The sequence below is a fragment of the Chinchilla lanigera genome, unplaced genomic scaffold (genome assembly GCF_000276665.1).
Source record: "Chinchilla lanigera isolate Chin_1 unplaced genomic scaffold, ChiLan1.0 scaffold00081, whole genome shotgun sequence".
Lineage (NCBI taxonomy): Eukaryota > Metazoa > Chordata > Mammalia > Rodentia > Chinchillidae > Chinchilla > Chinchilla lanigera.
Genome location: NW_004955482.1, coordinates 4,716,535 through 4,722,733, shown reverse-complemented (window position 1 = coordinate 4,722,733; position 6,199 = coordinate 4,716,535).

Here is a 6,199-nt window from a genome sequence, read left to right as displayed (position 1 = left end):
CCGCGCCCGCGCGCGCGCTCATTCATTCTCGCGCCTGAATGGCCCTCTGTGCGCCAGGCGCCCTAGGCCGCAGCGCCTGCCGGGGCGCGGGCTGCTCGCCGCGCGGCTCCGAGAGGAGAGGAGGGGCCGTGCGGTGGCCCTGGACCCCAGCGCCTGCTGTGAGGGGACCTCGAATCCGCAGCCTGCGGTGTACTTTTGGGGTCCCCGGGGAGCGGTGTGGAGCGGCAGGGGGGAGCCCCCCCCACGCCCGGCCTGGAGCGAGTCGAGTAGGTGCGCCATTCGGGGCCAGAGCTCACGGCCAGGTCCCAAGAAAGGAGAAGTACGCGGCACGGTTGGGTTGCCTGTGGTAGTGCGGTGCCCACGCCGCTCCTGCCCCTGGTAATTCCTTTGGTCGCCGCTGGCCTTGGGGTTCTGAAGTCGGAGAAGTTGGGGGTCAGGTCGGGGCTTTCCCGCTGAAGCAGGGTGTCTTTAGGCACGTGGTTTCATTTCTTAAAGCCTCAGTTTGTTTATCTGTTAAATGGGCATGGTACTGATGCCCCCTTCATGATGAGGTTGTGATTATGAATGGTTGGTCCTTCCTGTTCCAGAATCATGTCTGGAGTTGGTGTCAGCTATTGGTATTTCCTAGCTAGGGTGCAAATTCACATCGCTGAGCCCTGCCAGAGGACTCCAGAGGTTAGAAGAAGAAAGTTTAATGGTCCTTGAGGGAGAGGAAAAAGAATGTTAAAAACATCAACCAGGCTGGGCATGGTGGCCACTTGGGAGGGTGAGACAGGAGGATCAAAGTTTGAGCCCAGCCTGGGCCACTTAGCAAGATCCTGTCTCAAAATTAAAAGTAGAAAAGGGGGCTGGGGATGTGCCCGGTACTAGAGCAGGTCCCAGTGCTGCAGAAAGACGAAAACAAACCCCCCAAACAGAACAAATCAGATTGGTGCAATAGTTTTACTGGGTTACATGAAAATGGGTAAAGTTGTTAGAAAACCAGCTTCTGCCCACCCTCTCCTGAGAGTGCGGGCCCACAGTGACTTCCTTCTCTACCCAAATGTGGTTGTGGGGAGGGCCTTGTGGGTGACCCAGGGGCCAGGAGGAAGGGAGGCTCTGAGGGCTAACCCTTGACCTCACTTTCCCTGCCCCAGGAAGGCCTCAGCTGTGTGTTTGAGCGAGCAGAGTCCGCCCTTTGTGCTGGGTGCCCACGAGGAGCCCAGCTCCCCGCCCCCCATTGCGGATTCCGCCTGAGACTCAGGTCTGCCTGCAACTCTGAGGACAGAAGGGACAGTCAAGGCTTTTGACTTCTGTTGGTATTGGTGCGCTTGCTGTATTCTGGCCATCAGGGATACAACAGGATTTGTGCCTTCAGCAGAGATCATGATACTATTTGCTGAAAAGCTGCCAGGTGTTTTGGGGTTTTGTTTGTTTGTTTGTTCTTTCTGAGATAGGATCTCACTGTGTAGCCCAGCCTGGCCTAGTACACTTGGCGATCCTCCTGCCTCAGCCTCCAGAGTGCTAGGATCACAGGTGTGTGTCAACAGGCCTGGCTTGTGCTTATGAAATACAGGTTTTTTTTGTTTTGGTCTTTTTTTGGTTTTTCTCCGGTACCGGGAACCGAACTCACGACCTTGCGCTTGCCAGGCAGGCGCTTTGCCGCTGAGCTAAATCCCCAGCCCCTGAAATACAGTTTTAATGAAAGGGAAAGTGGGGTGCTAGCGGCTGTAGTTCCCATGTGCCAGTCTCGCTGACTGGGGCCTGCCTGTGGCCTGTGAACTTTGAGTGTGTTTGGAGAACGCTCACGTTGTAATAATCCAGCACATGTCCAGAACCTGCCCGTGTGCAACCCTGGCCTTGCTGGCCAACAGACGGGGGTTTGAATCCTGGCTCTGCCTCTCTTGCGCTGTGACCTTGGCTGGCGGCAGGAGAAACCGTGGAGACGTGAGTGGGTGAGTGGGGTGTGCAACATGAGGCACCCAGTGGTTGTGCAATTGAGGGCAGGAAACGCTGGCACGGGAAAGGCGTTTATCTGTGGGAGTGACGTTCTGCTGCTTCGCTGGAAAATTGGTAGGGGCTGGGGGTGTGGCTCAGTGACAGGGCAAGTGCTCAGTCTGCATGAGGCCCTAGTTCAACGCCTTGCACCTGAAAACTAAGTAAAAATTATTAGCCCAGCGCGGTGGTGCACACTTGTGATCGCAGCACTTGGGAGGCTGAACCAGGAGGATCGCCAGGAGTTCTAGGACAGCGCGGGGTCCATAGAGAACTCAAGGCCAGCCTGCACTACATAGCGAGACTGTGTCTCAGAACCCCCCCCCCCCGCAAAAAAGTAATAAGCAGCTGGTACAGGACTGTCCATAGCGACACTGTCCCCATCACCAGAAAGCAAGCACGTCCGATGTCTGTGAGCGCAGAGAGATGAGCGGAATGTGGTCGCTAAGCAGCGGGGCTGGGTGGAGCCCCGACGACACCTGTGACAGCGATCTCAAGCCCTGAAAACACCCCGACGTCTTGTTGAACCCGCTCAGGGCCTCCCCCCCGGGTGAGGCGAGGTGAGGGGCTCTCCGGGCAATGCCTGCAGACACCTCAGCGAATTGTCCGCTTGTTGACTTCCATCTGGCACCAGGAGAGGAGCCCGGTGCTGCACCACCCAGCCCCATCCCTGCGCTGCTTTTTCAGACGGGTCTCCCTAGGCCGCCCAAGCAATGTCAGTGATGGTCCTGGCACCTCAGGGTCACCCCCCGCTGACTGCTGGCAGCTTCTTCACCTCTGTGGACGCAAAGCTCAGCTCCAGCTCCACTCGTGCTGGTGGGGCCTGGGACACCACTGTCCCCGCCCCAGGGAGCCAGGCTGTTCCGTTATCGTGTGCCCCCGGACGCAGACAGGCCTGCAGACAGGCCTGCAGACGGCTTGCTTTCCAGGCTGTCCCCCTTTTGTGTCCTTCGTCATTTGTTTTGCAAAAAGCTTGCATTTCATGCTGCTTGCCGGAAGTGTTTTGAGCAAGATAGTGCAGTTGTTTTCTCTCCTCCCGACCCGGTACCTAAGCTCACCGGTGACTCCTGGGTGCCCTGCACCCCAGGGCAAAGGTCGTGCAGGCAAGGAAGGGCCTTTCCTCATTTTTGTTTTATTGCAAACTTTTAAAACACCTTGAAGTTGAAAGAGTAGCGCAAGAACAGCTGCAGACCTGCTACCTAGACTCGGCAATTCCCTGAACATGCCACAAACGCTTTAAAAAAAACTCCTGAACTATTTGAAAGTCAGCTGCGGCGGGGTGTGTATGCACACGCTCCTGCACTCCTGTAATCTCAGCACTCTTGAGGCAGAGGCAGGAGGATTGCCATGAGTTCAAGGCCAGCCAGGGCTACATAGTGAGTCCAGGCCAGCCTGAACTGCATGGCGAGACCCTGTCTCAAAAAACAAAAAAAGAAAGTCGGCTCTTAATACTTCTGCAGAGCCGTGGTATACTACTGTCCCCACAAGAAGCTTAAATATCATATAATAATAATTTGGTTTTTTCTTGTTTTGCTGTGTAGTCCAAGCTTGCCTCAAACTCACAGCGATGCTTGTACTCAGCGTCCTGCTGTGATTACAGGCGTGTGCCAGCAATCCTGGCAATAATAATTCCTGATATGTAGTCCATATTGAATTTCTCTGGCTACTTTGAAAAAAATCTAAAACCTGACTAAGGCGGTTTTGGCTTTCAGTTTTTCTTTTTTCATAGTATGGGGGACTGAACCAGCACTGGCCTTCACACTGAGCTGCCTTCCTAGGCCTTTTCATTTTTTAATTTTGAGACAGGGTCTTGGTAAATTGCCCAGGCTAGGCTTGAATTTGCGATCTTCCTGCCACAGCCTCCCAGACTGCTGGGATTACAAGCCTGTGCTACTGTGCCTGGCTGCAGCCCCAGCCTTTTCCATATTTTGAGACAGGGTGGCACTAAGTTGCCCAGGCTGGCCTGGAACTTGCAATCCTCCTGCTTCAGCCTCCTGAGGAGCTGGGATCACATTTGGTTTTTGTGTCTCTTTAGTCTGACAGAACCCTCCTTTGGGATGTGGGCATTTTGAAGAGCACACACCTGGTGTTTGTCCTGAGGGTTGGGTAGCAGCTTTCTTGAACTATAACAGTTCAGGGGCCACACAACTCATTCATTGCAAATTCGGTGGTTTTTCGGAGTCCCAGCTTGATCCACCTGTCAACTTTAGGACATTTTCAACAGCCCATGAAGAAGCCGCAGGCAGCTCCCTATCTGCTGCTGGTCTGGATTTCCTGTAGTCACATTTCACGGGCTTGGGATTGTGTAACGTGCTCCTCAGTGCCTGGCTCTGTCACTTGCTGTGATGTTTTGAGGCTTGTGCATAGTGCTTTTTTCAAAGCAGGCTTGCTATGTAGTTCAGGCTGGCCTCGAACTCACTATGTAGCCCCGGCTGGTCTCGAACTCACAGTGATCTTCCTGCCTCAGCCTCCTGCACACCACCATGCCTGGGCTCTGTCTGCATCTTTGATTCTCGCCCTCCTGGGGGATGGGGCAGTCACATCCCCACATTGATGGGGACAGACAAGCCGCCTCTTGAGACCTGAAGCCGTACTGTCTGCACACTCCGGTCAATCTGGAGTCCAGGACAGGGCTCCAGAGGGTCTGGTAGTGTCTGGCCCGGCAGGCACAGAGCTGGTGGGCGCTTGTTTGGCTGTCACTGACGCTGAGCCCCGGCGCTTGGCACTGGCTGGTGGAGCCCACGCCCTGTGCCACCCTGGCCCTCACGGTCCCTGGGAGTCTGCCTGGCTTAGCTGAACTTACCTCGCCCCGGGACTCCCCAGCTCCCTAGCATCGCGGCCCGGGACCCGCCCGCCCATGCCCTGCCCCTTCCGTGTGGCACCTCCGTTCATCTTTCCCTCCGCAGCTGCGCCCTTTTTTGGTCCCGGCATTGAGTTCGGTCTTGGCCCGGTTTTCCCGCTGGGAAGGCTGAGGCCCAGCAGCTAGAGTGGCTGCATCAGCATGGCCCTGCCGAAGCTGCCTCTGCCCCCTCAGGCAGGCAGCCTCACTGCCCGTTCATGCAAGCGTGTACAAGGCCCACGGATGTTCAAGCGTTCGTTACACGCCGGACATGGTGACGCACACCTGTCATCCTCATACTCGGGGAGGCTGAGGCGGGAGGATCCCAAGGTCAAGTCTTGCCTGGGCAATGTGGCAAGCTCCTGGCTCAAAACAAAAAATAAAAGGGCTGGGGATGGAACTCCAGGGCAGTGTGCTTGCCCGGCTGGCAAAGCCCCGTCCAGTCTGTAGCACCAGGAGGAGAAAGGAAAATCAGAACATTTGTTCCAGCTGGGCACGGTGGTGCATGCCTGTATCTTAGTACTCCGGAGGCTGAGGCAGGAGGATCACCATGAGTCCAAGGCCAGCCTAAACTACATAGGGAAACCCTTTCTCAAAAAAGCAAAAGAATAATAATAATAGAGAAAGCCGGGCGTGGTGGTGCACTCCTGTAATCCCAGCACTTCGGAGGCTGAGGCAGGAGGATCATTGTGAGTTTGAGACCAGCCTGGGCTATAAGTGAGCTCAAGGCCAGCCTGAACTGCATAGCGAGATCCTGTCTCAAAAAGACAAAAAAAAAGAGAAAATACCACACATTAAGGAAAACAAGGCAAACTGAGGCTGTACCTTGTGTGCCTATTTCTCCTGCCCAGTGCTTGTCTAGCATACTTGGAGTGAAGTAGTAGGGCCCTGGGGGGCCTGGGGTGAGGCACAGGCTATGTCATTACCTGTCTCTGGAGATGGCCTCTGTGGAGTTGGGAGAACCCCTGTTTCAGACTTCAGCTCTCTCCCTCAGCGAGAGAGAGAGAGAGAGAGAGAGAGAGAGAGAGAGAGAGAGCGCCAAAGCCAACCTTCAGGGGCAGAAACTCTCATTCTTTAAAAACAAGAAGCTGGGCAGAGGAAAGCAGAGACCCTGAGCAGGAGCAACCGGGATGGTTTGGGAAATGGCAAGCTCTGTGCAGCCACTTTGCAGGTTGTACCTCCCCAGAGATGCTGCCCGGCCCGTGGAAGGGGCCAAGGGGCTAGGTGCTGCCAGTCTGCAGGGCTTAGCAAAATCTGTGGCCAAGCTCACCTTCCTCTCCTGGGCTGCTGGACCCCTCCTGTGGCACCCCCAGACAACTGCTGCTTTTCCTTCCTGTGGAGTGGGTGGCTGGGGGCCCTGCAGTGACCATCTTCTCACCCCTGCAG